The sequence below is a fragment of the Cavia porcellus genome, unplaced genomic scaffold (assembly GCF_034190915.1).
Source record: "Cavia porcellus strain 051 isolate PalLab524CR breed Dunkin Hartley unplaced genomic scaffold, mCavPor4.1 scaffold_10, whole genome shotgun sequence".
Lineage (NCBI taxonomy): Eukaryota > Metazoa > Chordata > Mammalia > Rodentia > Caviidae > Cavia > Cavia porcellus.
The window spans coordinates 45,950,350-45,969,634 of NW_026947493.1; the positions used below are offsets into that span (position 1 = coordinate 45,950,350).

Genomic DNA, 19,285 nt, shown 5'->3' on the forward strand with positions numbered 1-19,285 from the left:
ATGTATGCAGAATCTTATCCAAACAGATCACCAGGAAGGTTCAGTCTGCCATTTAGAGAGATTCGTTGCTAAATGAGCCTTGGAGATAATTAAATACAACCACTGGCTTTATTACCAATGAGAAAATATGAGTTCTCAGAAAACCAAACCTTGCTTGTAATTACATGGTGATGCTGGTTTAGCCTTAACTTCACATTGATGAAACCACAATCAAAATAGCTATCTGGAACTGTCTCCAAGGTCCTCGGTGGACCTCACCGGCTTCCCCTGATTAGCAAATGCATTGTTTAAGTGGATCGTACCTTTTCCCAGAGACCAGCCCAGTACCAGACACTGGTAGACAGATGCTGTCACAAACACACAATCTGGTCCTTTCAGAATAAATTCCCAAATTCCTTCTCAGCCAATACACTTGTCCACTTTAGAACTGAGACTATGGTAATTAATAGGGAACCTGAGCAGTCAGTTTTATTATGAATGCAAGCAGTCTCAATGGGCACCCTCCATTTTAATTTCCTCTGAAATATTTTTTATTTTAAATTGAAAAAAATAAAAGTGATGATAGAGAATTTCAAAACAAAATAACAGATTAACAATGGTTAATAAATTGCATATTCTTATCTTCAAAGTAGTTGATCTTAAGTGTTCTTTATTCTGGGACATTTCTTAAATATAGGTATATTATAATCACTGCTGTTTCTTTCTGTCTTTCTTTTTTCTTTGCCTCTCTCCATAATTACCAAGAAGACCTTTTCCTCTTACTTCTGTTTGTGTGGTGGCTCTGCACTCAGGACCACAACAGGAAAGAGAGGCAGTTCTAAACTGATTAACTAAATTGCCAGCCCTGGACCCGGCAGTCTGCATAGCTGCCAGGCTTGGGAACGCGGATCCAGGCCCACAACGACAGCTTTGCAGCTCCAGACCTGAGCCACACTCGGGCTTCTGACGTTTGATGGGATCATTTCCTGCTTTGCTGAGACTCCAAGGGGAAGCAGTGGGAGTAGTCATGGGATCTTTTCCACGGGATCACTGCTTCGTCAGTCGAGGACATGGACAACGTATTGCTTCTCAGCAAAGTGGCATATCCATTTAAATATAAAATTCTCTCTCACATTACTCCTTGTTTTCTGTTTTGCCTAAGGATCTTAAGGAAACAAGTCATTCAGCCTTAAAACAATTGTTTCTAAAACACCATGCAAAGGAGAAGGCGTTAAGCTTCATGGAACCTTAAAAGAATTTTCAATATCAGAGGAAACACCCTTCATGTCTTAAAAAAAAAAAAAAAAATTAAAGAAAAAGAGCAGAAAAACCTAGGCAGCAGTGTGTATACAATAGATCCATTGGCATTGTGAAAAACAGATCACTAAAACAACAGCAAAGGCTTCCCTGGTTTTGATAAGTGTTAAAAGAATCTGCTTCTCAGTGGAGAGGAGCAGAGCTTTTGAGAGAAGGAAAGGTGTGTGGTCTTATACTTAAATGTGTTCTTCTGTCAGAAAATGAAAAAAAGAATGCAGACAGAAAGGAGGGCAAAGAACTTCATTTGATAGGTAGATACACTAGCTTTATTGATAATTAGAGTAATTCTGAGTACAAATAAAATTTAGATGTACAAATTGATTAATGTGGATACACAAATATGAAGAAAATCACAGAGTAGAACTAAGCTTGGCCAAGTAGCTAAGAGCATTCATTTGGTTTTCACTGTCTAATGCACTCTTCTATATGGTCCATTTTGTGCAAAAGCTGCCTTATACATAATCCCAATGAGGCCAGGAGAGTGGAGAGTGGGAAAATCTAACTCTCCTGGTCCTTGGGCCATTTGTTCCAAAAGCAAACAAGTGGGAAAGAATGTGGTTGGTTTTTTTTTTTTACCCCCAATCTGTCTCTACTGTAATATTAAAATAAAAGGTTTGTTGTGAATAGCCTGAAACCCTATAAACAGAGTTAAAAGGCAAACTACAGACTAGAAGAAAACATTTGCAAGGTTCAGTTGTAAAGTCAACTATTTTTCCTGGCTTAAGGGAGCTATATTCCTAGCAGTTATGATAATGACCAAGACCGTGAGATGGGAGTATCACAGTTATGAGAAGGAAGCTTGCAATGGTTTGGGGAAATCTGGTAATGACTCATGGAAATCAATGTGATGAAAGTCCAGCTGGAGGCTGAGTGCTTACGCAGGTACAGTGTGTATTACTGAGGTTTGCTTACTTGCAGAAAGTAGCTACTAATTAAATAAGCAATCTACAAAAGTCAGATGAAAACTGAAAAATGTAGGAAGCATTTTCAAATGATTTGTTTAAATGTCTTTAATACAGTATTCCACCTTTAAAATCAAATAGTTCTTTGAGAAATTCTTTAATGAACAACACTAAAATGGTGCCTGGCCGATATTTTTCTGAGTGATCTAATGTTAACTCAATCTTTAAGGAAAGTATTTATATATCATTAGAAAGAAGAATCTCAGTGTGCTTGAAGACGTCAACTCTAAAACATAGGAATATATTTCTGGAAACATTACTAGGCATTGAAGTTTTATAATACCCAAGAGCAAGTATTTATTCTAGTAAGGCAGGGCTATTACATTTCTGTTCCTTCCATCTGCGTTATTAGCAATTCAAACTTCAACACTGGTGAAGTCAGCTTGATCTTCCAAATGTCATAGACTGCATTTCCTTGACAAATGAATGAATTATAAGACTTCATTTCACCACTCTTTCGAGACTTAGGAGAAATGAGATAAGATAGCACTACAAGGGCAATTTGAGTGGTTGGCAAGAGTACAGATTGATCAAGCCTATGAAATGAGTGTGTTACATTGACACAATTGATGTCATACATATTTAACAAGAGCTGCATTTTTAAATTGCCCTAAACACAAAAATTATCATTCATAATTAAATAATACTTGAGTGAAAAAATTAAATAATTCATCCAGGAGTGTGCTGATTGAAAAGGAAGTAATATTAGACTTCACACAGATTGCTTCAATTTCAGAAGCAAGGTCCCCCTCCCCTAACTGAGAATTGAACTCCGGACCTTCACACTGAACTACAGCCCCAGCCCTCTTTTGAGACAGACTTTTGATAAATGATCTAAACTGGGCTCTAATTTGCAATCCTCCTGCCTCAGCCTCCTGAATGCTCAGAATACAGGTGTCCACCACTGCGCCAGGCCAAAAGTGAGTTCTTTAAACTAAAATTTTACATCATTTAAGAATGTTTTGGGTTGAAATAGAAACCTCAGCACAAATTGCTTTAGGCATCAAAGGAATGAAATGTTTGAACTCACCCCTCCTGGTACCTGCTGGAGTGCCCAGCTAAAATCACCTCTTTTGTTTTCTTCTCTGCATCTCTTGGCTCTGGAGACTATGGGAAGCTGCATGTGTAAGCATGTTTTCACCCTCGTGTTGGCAGTGTGGCTGCTGTCACTCCAGGGTCACAGCCTCACGACTGTAAGTGAATGAATAACAGTGCAGTGCCTTCCTGCATAGCTTAAACAGCACAGCATGGGAAGCCAGTCTCACTGGCCTGATTTTGGTCATTTGTCAGTCTTCGAAACAATCAAAGAATAGGGGAATGGAAGTGAAAAAGAACTCTTCCCTGAGCAAGCACATGACTCTTCCTAGAGGTGCATGGGCTACCAAAGGGGACCGAATCATTCCCAGAACCAGGATTATAGGACTGTCATGCTTGAAGCCAGGTGCTAGTATTGTATCTCCACCAATGTAAAATATCTAAGGCCGTACTTTTTACAGTACCTGGAGCCAGCTCAGCCTCGGGTCCTCACGGCATCGTTGCTTCTCACACTCTGCCCATCGTCTGTCGGTTGCAGAGAGCAGCAGGGGCTGGCAGTGCATAAGACGGGGTCTTCCGCTTCTTGCTCAAGCCGTGCTTACAGGATTGAGAAAAGACTGTTGCTCCCTATCCTTAAACGCACTACGGAAATCCACTCTGTTTATATTTTGTATAAACTCTGTGATTCTAAGTATTACTCACAATTTAAATGAACATTAGCTGATGATCTACTACACATCTCAGGACCTTAGGTGTTTTTGACAGTCTGCTCTTTGAATCTTGTGTGCGACCAGCAGGGCCTTCTGCATTCCAGGTTCATTGGGCTGCGGGGTCCGGCAAGGTGTGATCTGTTAGCCACACGCTTGAGCTGAAAGTGTTTTAAGACAGTCATTGAGCATAGAGCCCCAGAGCATCTCCCTTTTCCTAGGAGCTCTTGAAGAGATCTATTCACTTAAAGCAATTGCAGATACACTTTCCAGGGCTTGGGCCATTGTGTCAGCTCCTAAGCTGCAGCAGCAAGACACACAGTGGAAACCAGCAGGAAGTGTGGTGAGGTTGTGGGAAGCTGTGTTCCCACCCACAGGAACCCTGCCAGAGACTCCCAGACAGTATGTCTGGGAGAGGTCTAGATGTTTTACCATCTGAATTCAGCGCTAGTCCCCACCTCCTAGCTGGGCAGCCTTGGAAAAGCTGTTTAACCACCCTGTACTTAGTTCCTTCAGCTGAGAAATGGGTGGCATCATCCTCCATTCTTGGTTTTGTGGGCAGTCAGTGCACTGTTCATGTGCACCGTTCATGGCATGCATGAACGGAAGTTCATGAATGGAAGCTGTACTCTTACTGGACACATCTACAGGCACATATGGGCCCTTAGGAGAGCAAAGACCTCAAACTGGCTTTTCAGACCACGCTCCATACTTCTCTCTAGGAGATAGGGAGTTAACTAACCCACCAGTGTGCGTCCTGGTCTTCCAGGCATCCCTCACAGCACCTTGTGCACAGCAGGGCTCCTTAGAGGTTGGGCAAATGAGTGCGAGTATTCTAGTTGATAGCTGCTTCCCACCCCAGGGTGTCAATAGCTCCATAGTTCATACATTGCTTCTTAATATCTTTTTCTTCTTAATAATCAGTCTAGTGTCCTATGAAATGTATTTCTATGGGCAGACTCTATCATCGAATATGCATAATTCTGTTAAAAAGATTTTCCTGAGAGCAGCTTCTGATCTCTAAGAAGAGAACTGAATAACGTAGAAAATTTCTCAACTCTACTCTCGGATGGATGAGGGTACTTCAGGATACTTGGGCAATGTGAGTCATTCAGGAAGACTGACCCTTGCAACTAAGCCTTCAGGCACTACAGTGGCAGGAATGCACAAGGTCCTCCTAGCACCTGTGGGGATACTGTGTTCCGTATCCGCACTTTAGAAATGAGTCTGTGACACGTAGGGCCTTGTGCAATGTCAGATGGCAGCAGCACAGTCTCTCTCCATTCCCTCACTGACTACAGTTTTCTGAAGCTTTGCCTTTTCGGGCCCTTTTAACTGTACACCTGGAACTGCTTTTTTTTAAGAAAGAAGATACTCAGCCTGCTTTGGGGTTTTTGTGTTTTTGCACTTGTATTTTGAGTCAGTGTCTCATGTGATAGTTCAGGCCAGCCTATGTAGCCATATATATGTTGCCTGGTCTGCTCAAATTTAGAACCCTTCTGCCTCAGCCTTCCTAGTGCTAGGATTACAGGCAAGTGTCACCACGTCTGGTTTCAACCTGCTTTTTGTGTTGTTTATTGTTGTTCGTTGTTTTTGTTTTGGCGTATATTTTGCTATTTATTTATTTCATATTTTGTAATGCTGGATATTGAACCCCTGGAATTCTATGTTGCAGGCCTTTTTATTTTTATATTTTTTTCTTTTAAATGGCTAGCCAAATTAATGAGTTTCCTTTTGGAAGATTCGCTCAGGCACGTGCTGTTAGCATTCTCACACCCCCCCATCACACCCTTGCTCTGCTCTCTCTGCTAGTTTCATATCTGAGGCAGGGATGGAGGAGTCCAATCCATGTAATATATTTTTGCTTCCTTTCTGCCGGAACTGCCATCTTCTTGTAGTCTACCAAAATGACAACCGCAAAGAGAAAAAGGAGAGAAACCCAGACTATGTTCTCTAGGTTTTTAAAAAAACATGGGGTTGTTCCTTTGGCCACATACATGCACAGCTGCAAAAAGAATGAAATTGTAGACATCGATGGGTAAAAAAGGAACGCCACACACGTGTCACTGTTGCAAAACTGAAGCATCTGCAGTCCCCCAGCACAAAGCGAGCTAAGGGCAAGATACTCGCCAGGAGGACTAATGTGCGGATCAAACATATTAAACGTGCAGAGAGTTGCGGTAGCTTCTTGAAACACATCAATGAGCAGGAAGAGAAGGAAGCCGAAGAGAAAGGCAGCTGGGTTCCGGGGAAGCTCCAGCCTGCCCCGCCTGGAGGAACTCGCTCTGTGAGACCTGGTGGGCACATGCAGGGCACCGGCTGGGGATGGAGCTGCAAAGTGTTGTAGGCCCTGCTTAAAAATTAAAAATCGTCCTGGGTTGTAAGGGTGGTTTGCTTAATTGAACATGGATGTGGTGCCTTTACCTCAGAGAAACAAATATTCAGAGCACATTCTCCTTGTGCCTATGAGTTGTGCCTGGCCTTTACTCTTCAGTGTTTTTCTTGCTGAAAGCTGTGAGGCATTGTCCAGGTGACCAAATATTTGTGAAATATTTATGTTGCCTTGAAGATCCTCTAAATCACCATGGGGAAAAGATGTATCAAAATAAATGGAAGTCAGTGTACAGCATTTCAGTTAAATGAATTGTTTCAAGCAAAAATGAAAAGAAAAGCAAAAAAGCCATTGTTTATGTCCGTCCTTCCATGACCCACCTGCAGGCCCGCCCCATCCTTCCTACTCCCTTCTTTGAGCTACATCTGCAGCCCTTTTTTTATTTTGAGACTGGGTGTAGATAAGTCGCCCAGTTAATATTTTAGTCTGAGATTTTCCTGCCTCAGCCTCCAGGACTAGCAGAATGATTGGTCTATAGGACCATGCCTGCCTCTCACCTCTTTTTGAGTCATTGGGCTCAGGGCACATATTTCTCATCCCATCCTTCTTCAAGATGCCATGAATGTTGACTCTTTCAGCACCCCGTCCATTGCCTACAATCAGTGACTAAAATTTGAGATTTCTTTTTGTGTTGTTTTTTTGAGACAGGGTCTTGCTATGTAGATCAGGCTGGCCTTGAAGTCCCTGTGTAGCCCAGACTGGCCTTAAGCCCTCAGTGAGTCTCCCAGCCTGGCCCCTTGAGCACTGGGGTTATGGGCGTGTACCACCAGGCCCAGCTTTGGTTTGAGATCTTTAGGTTGGAAGTGCTAAGCAGTAGGAGTAGTGTCCTCTTCCTGAAGACGCCAATTCGGAGTAGGCCAGGTAGACAGAAAGTGGATTGAATTATGTCCAGCAGGTGAGGAGGGTGCTGGGGAACGGTTTCTCTGGAGAGGAACTTGGCAAAAGTGAGACAGAGAGCGAAAGCAGAAATCCTGTCATGTCAAACCCTCCCAGCACTGGAGTCTTCTCGGCTTTTACAAGCTTTATTTCCAAAACAAGGTGAGATAATCCAGGAAGGACTGAACCCTGCTGCAGGCTGTCCTCTAGGGTCCAGGGCTGCCTGTGCAAAGACATCTTTTTTGAGGGCCAGCGTGGGTCCTTCCCCTGCTCACACCCCATCCACCTGGCTGGAAGGCTGGAGGGCTGCCTTCCGGTCAAAGTACCTCAGCTTTTGTTCTTGGAAAGCACAAAATGAAAAGTTGAGAAATGGCCTTCGGGCTGATTAGGAAGGAAGTCAGATCTTTATTCTTTTCTTTTTTCTAGTCTACTGAAGGAATAAATGATCTTCCAGAGAAATCAAGGCTCAGTGAAAAAGGAAAGGCTTTTAAAGATGAAAGATCGCACCCTATTTGAAAAAGGTATTTAAATGTCCTAATTTTCTCACATGCTCTGTGATATGCAAATAAAAAAGATCTTACCTGTGGCTGCTGTCAATAGATATTTAAATATGGCTGAAAATAACCAAGGGTGACGGAGCCAATTTATTTCTTAAAATAGTTTTATTTTAGATTGAGGAAATGTCTATGAGAGATGGGATAGACTCCCCTTGGGCCCTGAGTAGCTATGTCTACTATCCAGACATCCTTTCTTTTATTCAAGAGGCATTTCCTAAGCCTCTGTGCTGTGTCAGATTCCAGATGAGAACTCAAGAGAAAATGATTATGAGAAGACACCACACAGGGAAACCCCAGAGTTCAGAGGAAGAGCAGATAATTTATGGGGGGGGGGGTGGGAATTTGATGACAAGAAGTAGTCAACTAAGACTTCATTTGGGTTTGAACGGAAGGGATCAACCACATCCCATAGCTGTTGGTAGGCAGATATCAGTAGGTTCTTGAAACCCAGGAGGTTTGTAATAGCAGGACAACAATTGAAAAGGCACTGAACTTTAAACAGGGAAAAGACATGGCTAGCTGAGCACTGAAGACTAGCCCAGTGCCTGGGTGGATTTAACATTTTAAGGTGCTGTTTGGTGGCTGTTTTTGTTTTTGTTTGGTGCCTCAAAACTGTGCACTTGCAAGGTAGGCACTATGCCGCTGAGCTAAATGCCTGGCTGTTTTTGTGTTTTGATGCTGGGGATTGAGCCTAGAGCCTCCCACATGGAGCGCACATATTCTACCAGTGAGCTACATGCATTCTCAGTGCGTGTGCAAAACTTGACAAGCTGCAGAAAGATAATTAGAAATTATTACAATGATTTGGAGAGTCATTGAAAGGTTTCTCAATGATCAAGTCAGCAGTTTAAATTGTTCATCAGATGGAATGAGGCAGGAAGGCACTAGAATCTCACCACTCACTGAATGATAGTTTTGTGATCAAATGGGATAGACACTGTTAAGATCCTAACTGATCAACTGGTTGATTCTTATCAACTTATTTTTATTTCTCTGAAAAACACCACAAATACTCCCAAATATATAAATTTGGCCCCTGATTTTTGATATGCTGTTTTCAATAACTTTGTGTAGTATTTGTAAATAATGCATAAGAACAACACTTAGAAATTCTCGTAGCCTAATTTGACTCCCTAGATCATGGCTCCCAGCAGTCATCATCTTGGCAGTGGGCCACAGGTGAACTACAGATGTGTCCAGCTGCAGAGTACAGGTGTGTCTGCTCCTCAGCCTCAGGATGGCTGGGCAGGGCTGGGTGGCCAGACTCCCCTTGGGCCCTGAGTAGCTATGTCTGCTTACCATGATCAGCCATAAACCTTTCAGTGTCACTGTCTCCTTGGTGTGCCATGACATGAGCTGGTTTGAGAACCACGGCCTCGACAGACCGAAGGTACCGAATGATTTTCACTTCATGATGCTTAATATCAGTCAAGTTGACTAAAGTGTTTTGGTTTGGGGATACAGAGGTTTTCCTTATAAACTTTGCTAGTTTATCAATGGTCACTCTGGATTTTAGTAACGGCCATAGAATCAGCTTCACAAGTCTAAGAATAGTGTGTTGGTTGTGTATCCATTTGAACTCATATAATCCTAATTAGAGCTTTAACTGAGGTTATATGTGAACAAATCGTCTTTAAAATTTCGTCTTTAGTACATGGTGGCCACATTCCTCCTGGGGGAAAGGGACACGGACAGGATGTGTCTTCATCCTTTTCCCTCCCTTCCTCCTCTCTAGATTCCCACTCCTGCCCATTTGCAAAAGATCTATCTCCCTGCTTCTGGTTTCTCGTCTTTTATTTTGATCTTTAAATTATTTGTATTTTGAGTCTTTTATACAATATTTAAGCTCATGTCTGATTTATTTCACTTAATATTTTGGCCCCAAGGTGCAACCGTTTTACTAAAAATGATTCAAGTTTATCCTTCTGCATGGCACAGTATTACTTCATTATGTACAAATATCATGTTTTCTTTATCCATGACCCTGTTGATTAATATAGGTGCTTCCAAGACTCAGTTATTATGAGTCATGTTGTTACAAACACGGGTATTTGTGTACCACTGTAATACGTTGTCTTTCTTGTTTTCAGGCGGATACCTACAAGGGGATGGCTAGGTCCAGGGGTTGTGCTTGCTTACATTCCCACCAACAATACTGTAGAAGGCTGCCTTTCCCCCCCACACCCTTGCCAGCGTTTGTTATTATTTGATTTTTGGTGGTATCCATTCTCTCCGGAGTCAGAGAGAATCTCAGTGTCATTTTAATTTGCAGTTCTCTTATGGTCAGAGAAGCTGAAAACTTCTTCATGTATTTATCCATACTTTGCATTTCTCCTGAGCAGTGTCTATTCCATTCCACTTGCCCATGCTTTTATTTTGGGGTGGGTCTGGTATTTTCAAGGTCTATATATATTCTTCATATTAGCCATCCGTCTGGGGAATAACTCGTCTTTTCACTCTGTTGGTGGTTTCAGATGCTTTTTAATTTGGTATCATTCCATTTTTTGGTTCTTGATATTTCTTGTGCAATTAGTGTTCTGTGCAGAGTCTTCATCCATCCCTGTGTCTGAAAAGGTTTTGGCTATTTTATCTTCCAACGGATTAATATTTATTTTGGGGAATACATGACCAGAGGACTAGGTCTATGCTCAGTCCTTCATGTGTGCGAAACCAATTTTCCAGCACCATTTGCTAGAGAGGCTTTCTTTTGACTTGATGTACTCAGGGTGTTTCTCCACCCTCTATTTCTGCTTTGCTCTCATTGCCCAGGATTACTTTAGCGGTTCTGAGTCTCCTAATTCCATATAAATTTTAGGATTGCTTTTTCTAGTTCTGTAAGAATGCTTTTGATACTTTAATTGAGATTGTATTAAATCTGCATCACTTTGGTAGGATGAACATTCTAATAAGTAAACGATTTTTCAAAACTTCTATAAACCTATAAAGTATGGAAATTTGAGTTTTAGGACTACTTTTTTTAAAAAAAGATCTTTGCAATTAAGCAAAGGCAAAATTCCTATTTTCAAGTGAAAATAAAAGTCATATTTGTTTGCTATTTTTTTTAACTTTTTATCGGTACCAGGGATCAAACTCATGACCGCCTGCTTGCAAGGCAGGTGCTTATGCCGCTGAGCTAAATCCCCAGCCCCTAAAAGTCATATTTGTAAGAGTTAAAAAAAGAAAGAGATAAAATAATCTGCAAGTGGAGAAAGACAGGTTTTTACAAATAAACACATGCCAGTATTTCTGTTCAGGAGTTGGTTTTATTATTGTCTTTGTATTCGGCATGAAATTTTGCAGTTAGGTAAAAATAATGTCAATGTTTAGAGAATAGCAATATTCTAGCATTGTCTTCTGAAAATATGGAAGCTCTTTCTTTGGATGCTTTGGAGCTTACTACTTAACTTTTTTTTTTTAAGTACAGTTAGGGGACTGGTACATTATTTTCTGAAGAATTTCAGATTTTTGTTATCATCAAGCAATTTCCACCTTAATAAAATCCACTTGAATCCTGGATTCAAAAAGCGGAATCCATTTCTGTTTTTCGTTCCATGACTAATGAGAAATTCCTTACATTATTTAATTGACCCGGAAACCTTAAACTGCCTGAAATATTAGTTAAATATAGTTGGAGCTGCATGTTTGCTGGGAGGATTTCATGTTCCCACTTGCTCCCTTGGGTTCTTCATTGTGCTTACCGCAAGTTGTAATTACACATTTATTTGTATAGTTCTTTATTTCTTCAAATGTCTCATTAACCACAGGTTGTTGTTTGTCCTCTTCCAAATATAAATCAAACTGTTCTGGTTTGCTTTAAAATGATGTGTTTTTCTAACATTTTCAACCTTGGATGGTTGTCGACTGAGGAAAGAAAAACACCAGTTTTAGTTAGGAGATGTAATTAGGAATACATACACAAAACTAAAAAACAAAACAGTGCCAAAAGGTTTTGTTCCCACACAAAGAGGAAATCAAGAGACAGGTTGTCAAGGCTGCAGCATTTAGTTACCAGGAAACAAGTTTCTTTTCTCCCCTACCTCATGTCCAAGATGGCTGACAAGGCTCCACCTATGATGTATGATGGGTGGCCATCCACAGTCTTTAATGGAATCAACCCAGTAGTTTCACACAATCATTTTGTTACATCTTGTTGGAATAAATTTAATCATTTAGGCACAAAGCTACTAGGAAAGCTGAGAAATGTCACCTAAATTTGGGCACATTGTCACTGCAGGTAAAATTGGAATGTTGTTATGAAGAAGGTAATAACAGTGAGGTAGGTAATTAGGAGTCTGCACTGTATAATTTAGAACTTTTTTCATCAAACTTGAGAATAGGTTTTCCTTTTAACAAATAGTAACAAATGAGATGAGCTCAGAACTTACAGAAAAATAGGTGTCAGTGTCTTACTTTAAGAAATGTTGCACCGTGTGGTTATAGTTTCCTGTGTGACTGTGTCCCAGGAATCAGGCATGCAGTCCTTCATGTAAGATGAATTGTCAAAAATAACACAATTTTTTGTGCTCTGTCCCCTATTATTTCCAGCCACTATCCACTGAGAAGGTGCTAAGTTCTTACAAAGCAATCCTTGCTTTAAAATCCTTTCTTTAAAAATTGAGTTTAATATTGTGCTTTTGCAATAATATGAATCTCATTCTATTTAAAATTTGTTTAAAAATATCAGTGTCCTCACGGGTTTCCTCAAGTTATTAATCCTTGAGATTGTTTTGTGTTGTTTTGTTTTTTATATCAGGAATTGAATTCACAACCTCCTGCTTGCTAGGCAAGCGCTGTGCCACTGAGCTATATCCCCAGCAATCCTTGAGTTCTCTATCTTATTTCATAGACATATTTTTCCCTAAAAAGCTGCTTTCACATCCTTTTGTCTTTCATCATGAGGATCGAATCCAGGGTCTTCACAGTGAACCATATATATCCCTCTCCCTGTTCTGATTTTTTGAGGTAGGGTCTCACCACATCATTAAATTGCCCATTGCGGGCTGGAACATGTGATCCTCCTGCTTCAGCTTCCCAGAATGCAGGATTCTCAGTGTGTGCCACCATGCTTGGCTCACACGCTTTTTTTCCTAAATGTGAGATTCTACTAAGGGTATACTCCCTAATCACATAACAGTATTCTAAAATTATCAGCGAACATCATTCACACTGTAACTCACCGTATCCTTATTTTGAACATGTGGAATGTATAAGTTAACCTAAAATCAAATCTGTGAAAAGTATCAATGAAAAGGTTTAGAACTAGGGCAAAATATGCCTCTTCTCTGGCAATCTATATATTAAATTAGTTTATACATTTCTAACTTCTGTGTCCCTGAAAGACTCAGTTGGCAGTTATTTACAAAATGATTAGGTAAAAAGGCAAATGACTGACTTATGGGGGAAATTGCCACCAGTCTCAGAATCAGAAAACCTGAGTGTGGATTTCAGCTAAAGCTTTCTCAGCCTCCTGCCGCACACAGTGCTTTCCTGTGTCAGTCGGGAAGAGCACATTTGAGCGTTTACACTAACAGACTATGATGCCTTGTGAGCATCAGAGCTATTTTATCCGTGAAAGAACAAATCTATCCTCTACTGGGATTAAGGTGTAAGAAACCATCTAAACATTAACAACTATGATTCTCCATTCGGTCATTATAGATACAACATTAGGCCTTCAGAGGATAACAGAGCACATACGAGAGGAAAATGCTAGCTAAAAAACAGTTGTCTAGTACCTAAGTTAAAAACATTTGACTTTCATCCACCTTGACTTCAGAAAATGCTTTTTTGCAGGATTTTGGGGGGGTTTTGTTCTTGTATTGCTAAGGATTTAGCCCAGGGCCTTCATACTGAGCTACATGCCAATCCTTTTTAGTTAGTATTTTGAAACAAGTTTTCAGTCAGGCTATAAGTTCTCTAGACTAGACTTGAACTTGCAGTCCTCCTGCCTCAGCCTTATAGCTGTTTTTTATTTGAAAAAGGTGAACATTAGACTGTACCGCAGTGTTAGAGAAATGCAAACTCAAAGCAAAGGACACACACTTTCTGGGGGAGCATGGGGCCTCTGGAAGTGGCTGTCACCCTTCCTGTGTGGCCCTTGCCACACACTGGAGCACTGTGCTGCCGCCAGCCCCATCAGGAGCTAAGCATCTACAGCAGGCTCTTTCTCATCCTTCCGTTACTGTGTCACCAGTGCCCAATGAAGTGTCTTGCACAAGTGCTCAACAAAGGGCTACTCAATTGCAATGTTTGTGGCAATTAGAATAAATGGACTCATATGAGAAATGGCAGGTAGTATTATTGCTTAGTCAAATGTCTTAAGAAAAAAAATTCTGTTAAACATGGAAAACGGTGACGCAGGAACGCTTCCTTGGGACTGACTCCAAACCCAGTCTTCTTTCCTAAGTTCATTTCTCTAGCACTGTCAGCCTGCCAGGAAAAATACACAAACACAAGCAAACTCAGGAAGGGATCTCATAAACCTATGAAGCCCCAGACTCAAACATTTGTCACAGTGTCTGCGCAGTAAAGCCATCAACATGTCCCCCATGTGAGAGACCTTTCCATCTTCACACCAAGATTAAACACAGCTCTAAAATGCCGTCTTTCTGTCCTTAGCATATCAGAAGGGAGGTGAAATGATGAGAGGTTAACACATCAGAAGGAACTGGATGTGATCGTTAATAGCAAAGGAGGAAAAAACATCAGTGTGAAAAGTATCCTTAAGGAATTTCAGCCAGTCTGGAGTTGATTACATATTGGACAAATGGCTTTCTACATCTCGGTGTCCCTTAAGGGAAAGTCTGAGTTACAGCCAAGGGTGATACTGATGTTAATAAAGATGATCCAGAGTCACAAAACGGTGACATCATCCACAGTAATCTGTGAGGGCTGGGAAGCATGTGATGAATTTGAAAGCGCGGATCGTGGACTGTAGCACAGTGACCAGTTATGGCTGCCCCTCCCCTACCAGAGACATGAACAGAATTCAGTGTCCTTACCCAGGGAAGCAAAACTTAGCACCCCCCTGCCTCACCTGGGCTCGACGCGTGCCACAGGTGAGCAGGTGGGCTGGGTGCGTGGCCCAGTCCCAGCAGACGCTGTGTGAGGTGCTCCGAGCTCCCACCAGCACCCCTTCTCTTGCCAAGCCAGCACCAAGAGACCTCATTTCTTCCATGGGGCTGCTAGAGTGGGAGGGTGCAGGGGGAGGACCAGCCCCGGAGCAGCCTCCATGTCACACACAGTGAGAAGTCACACATTCTTGTCCTAAGTTACTGACCAGTAGGAGTTTCTGTTTTTCCTTTTCTTTCTTTCTAAAGACAAGCTCTCTCTAAGATTGAACTTGTGATCCTCCCACCTCAGCCTTCAAGAGTGCTGGGCTTAGAAGCTGGGTACCAGCACATGCAGCATGGTAGGGTTTCCTTGTACAAGTGTGGTCTGCTTTAATTAAAAATGGTTCCTTTGTGTTCAGTAGCTTTAAGTTTGAGCCTTTAAATAGTTTATCTGAGGTACCTTGGTAATCCACTGTTTGGAGGACCCCCACTCCGCTCCCCCTACTGTGATAGATAATTGAGGAATTGCTGTCAATTGCCTGGGTTAAAATTTCACTAGAGGAGATGGTAGAAAAACAACCACAAGCAGCCAAGTGCAATCTGTTAAGCAGCTTGTGCCTCCTCCGCCCAGGAAGCCAGGAAACCAGACCTCTGAGCGGGCTCCCATGGGTGTCCCTGCTCAGGCTGGGCACTAAGTCCTGCCAGGGTGGAATTTCCATGAATTAGAGATACTGAGGGTGATGTCATCCGGGTGTGGGTGAAGGACAGCTGGCAGCCACCTGCCCTCCTTTTGGGAAGTTCAGGGATGGGAGGTGATGGATCCCTTGGATCACAGGCACAAAAGGAAAAGTCAAGTTCAGTCTTCTCTGTCTCTGGCCACCAAAGTGCCCCAGTCCTAACTCAGAGCCTGAGAATGACTGACTTCGTGACTGCGCACAAATTATTTCCCCTTCTGCCTCAGCAGCACTGAGGATTAATTAATCATGGCAAGTTGTCTCGCGACTCCACAATGCTAAATACAAATAGAGGAGACCCCCTGATTCACAGAGTTGTGACTCGCGGTCTTGAATATTCATGCTCAGCCACGCCAGGGCACTCTGTCCCCCGGCAACACCGCTTTGTGTTCCCAGCTCTGAGGGGTCCCCTTCTGTTTGTAAGGTGCAAGGCGGGCTGCACACAGTGTGTGGCTGCAATACTGATGCCCTGTTTATTCTCTGGGTAGCACAGGGGCCTGGAAATACCAGTGACACCTGAAGCCCATACTCACGTTGATATTTCTCCCCATTAATTTTACCAGCTTGAAATTTGGTAGACATACAAGATCTTTAAAAGGAAAATTCACTTCGAGGGAAAACAAAAACAAAACAGTTATGAGCAAAGACACCCATGTGAGGTTGTCCATGTCTACCCCTTGCTGTGTATGTAATTTGGGACAGAGTCCTTAATGCCCCCAACCCTCCATTTTCTCACTAAAAAAAAAATCAGTAACAGTGAGCAGCCCATGCAGCGTGGCTGGGGTAAAGTGGACTGATGACCAGAAAGTGGCTAATGCATGGTTTGTGATGTGTGGATATTAGCTAAAACTGTTACTTGGTGAAGGTTTAAAGTGTCATTATCTCAGAAAAGGAGAGCAAAGAGGAAGAAGAGCAGAGAGCGAAAGGGGAGTGTGTGGGAAGTCAGGGTGGGGTGGGTGGAGGCACCTGCAGAGGAGGAGCCCAGGGGAGGCGAGGACCACCGGGGACATCTGTCAGATGTGTGGCTCCCAGCTCCAGTCTGCTCGGTGCTGCAAGTCGCTCCTGTAGTCCAGCCACAGGAAAGCTCACGCCTCAGATTCTTTCCTCTCCTCTGCTGGATGTCAGACCCTGTGCCCCGTTTGGGGTCTGGGGAAGAAGCTGCTGCTACAAGAATGGACATAAACAGAGTAATTTTGGAAGGTTGCAGACACAGCCAGCACCTCACCCCTGGGAAGCCCATCCTGTGGCGAGCCCCTGCCTCTCCTCCGTGCCCAGCTCCTGCTGTGAGGCTGCGACCTTTCCCTGCTCTTCTGTGGTGGGAGGAGTTCAGCTCAGAGTGCCACAGAGCACCTGCCAGTGTCTTGCCCTCGACAAGGGCTCATAAGTTTTTTGAATCATCTCATTCAGTTGATCCAGAGAGTGTCTTCTACTGTGGTGACAGTCATCTCCAATAGGAGATGACAGGTCAGGTGAAGTAGGGTGCTCCGTGCTCAGTATTGGCAGACAGCGGAACAGAACTAGAAACTGAGAGGGAAGTTTCATTAAAACAAGTCACAAACAAAAGTCTAGCATTCTTGTAATTCCAACTACTTGGGAGGATCATGAGTTTGAGGCCAGCCTGAGAAACTTAGTGTCTTAAAAAAGAAGAAAAGGAAGAAGGAGGAGGAAAAGGAAGAGGCAGAAGAGGAGGAAGAGGAGAAGGAGGAGGAGGAGGAAGAGAGTTAGCTATACATGGTGGAGCATCTTTGTAATCCCAGCGCTCAGGAGGCTGAGGCAGGAGGATTTTTGCAAGTTTGAGGCCAGCCTGAGCTACATAGTGAATTTAAAGCTAGCCTGAATTACATTGCAAAATCCTGTCTCAAAAAACCAACCCCTCCCTTACAAAAAACAGCTGGGGACCTAGGTCAGTATCCCTGGATTCAATCCCCAGTACTGCCAAAAAAGTAAACAAATAAAATAAAATTTGTCAGTGATAAACCTAATCTTTGTGCTTAAAAATTGTTGAGTAAATACAACAAATTTGAACTTTGCTCTGGGCCATTGTCAAATTCCATTAGTTCAGTTGTGTCAAGAATTGGAGGAACTTTATTCCTTCAGACACTGAGAGAGTACATGGAAGGGGCTATTAGAAGGTCACTTGAGAGCTTCTCAAAAGATCACTCATAGATACAGGCTGAGGCATGTTTCAAAATGTCCAGTGGTAAACTCTTCAGTGGCTGATACTAAGAAAGATTGAGTGTGCCTCTCTGCAACTCCTTAATAGTCCTGCTGGCTGTGAAATAATTGATAATACAGTAGTGTTCTGTCTCATGCATGCTTAGCTACTGAGGAATCCACCTTCAGGAAAGACACAAAGCACCTGCTTGCCTGGTCCTCTGCTTCCCTTTGTAGTGCTAAGGGCCAGGACTACTGGCATTAGGAGCACCCTCCTAGAAATGCAATTTCTTGGGTTCCACTTGCGCATCTGGAAAGTTGGAATGAATAACAAGACCTCCAGGAGCATCTTTGTTAATCAGAATTCTCACGAATTGCGTTCTTGAACTTCAGGCCATTGTCTAGTGGCTGAATGACTAAGATTCTCTTGCGTAGCTCCTTTAAAATATTCTGTATGCTGAAGCTGGGAGCCGAGTGTAGTAAGGATGTTTTCTCTTGGAAGGGCAGCTTCCTCGAAGTCTAATTGCTGGAGGGGAACCAATGACTAGACTGCCAGTGAATGAAAAAATATCCAATTCTTGGATTTTAACTCCGGTCTGAATCTTCATCTCTGTTGTCTGGCTTTACTCGCCAATAAAACTAGTTAGCAATTTAAATATGCAAATTTTGGAATATTTCTGAGCTGGATTAAGTTCCAACACAAAAGTAGTGGTACATAAGGCAATTTTTCCTCGGTGAATGTGGAAATTACTGACTTTCAGTAGTATGGTGTAAGGACTAGAATTCTATTAAATCTATCCATTATTTTTTCATCCATAAGTGGAACTAAGAACAATCATGAAACAGAAAAAGTGTTCAAGGAAAACACATAAGACATCCATCAGGACTGGAAGTTTTGGGAAGCTTTGGGTGTCTCAGCAAATGCCTTCAATAGCCAGTTCTCGGTAGCTTTTTGAGAATCCACTTCTAATGACGACAAGCAATGTACTGAAGTTGTCAAGTGTTGTCATTTGGCACATTCATAATGTTTCACTATGGTGGGCCAAGAAAATGATACACTTGAGATTCGACTTTATAAAGGATTCTCTAAATAACCCAAGCTCTTCAGTATTTATAGTTATAAAATGGTTGTATCTGCTCTTCAGTGAAAACTGTTTGTTTCCTCTCATTTTAACATGCAAATTGCATACACATAAACCTACTTCAGATAACAGGGCAGCACTGTTCATTTTTGCTTTTCTTAGTCAAAAAGTAAATATCATCTATCTTTCAATTAAGTAAGCTTCCAGATACCATCGAAAGTGCTTTCTTTTAGGGAAACCCAGATATTAAAATCAACCCAACTCTGTTGCATTATAACCTCTAATACCACATCAGGTTTTAATAAATCTCTTTTTTTGTGGCACACGTGTGCTTAAGACTTCATGGAAACCAACCGGTAGAAAGAAAGGATTACTTTAGATGACTTTGAAATATGCATTGTTTGAAATGGCCTCTGGTGACCAGCTTTCATGAATGGC

The 19,285-nt window shown here is 42.1% G+C and overlaps 1 protein-coding gene across 7 annotated transcripts in view; it reads left to right on the forward strand.

Annotated features, from left to right (window-relative positions):
* Positions 1–19,285, forward strand: part of Sulf1 (sulfatase 1) — a 162,613-nt gene that overhangs the window by 62,037 nt on the left and 81,291 nt on the right. For 2 of the 7 annotated variants that reach the window (XM_063257430.1, XM_063257431.1), the window contains exon 2: positions 7,695–7,789. The exons of the other annotated variants lie outside the window; for them this stretch is intronic. The gene's annotated coding sequence lies outside the window, so the exon portion shown is untranslated. The remainder of the gene's footprint in view (positions 1–7,694; positions 7,790–19,285) is intronic. 7 annotated transcript variants of the gene reach the window in all.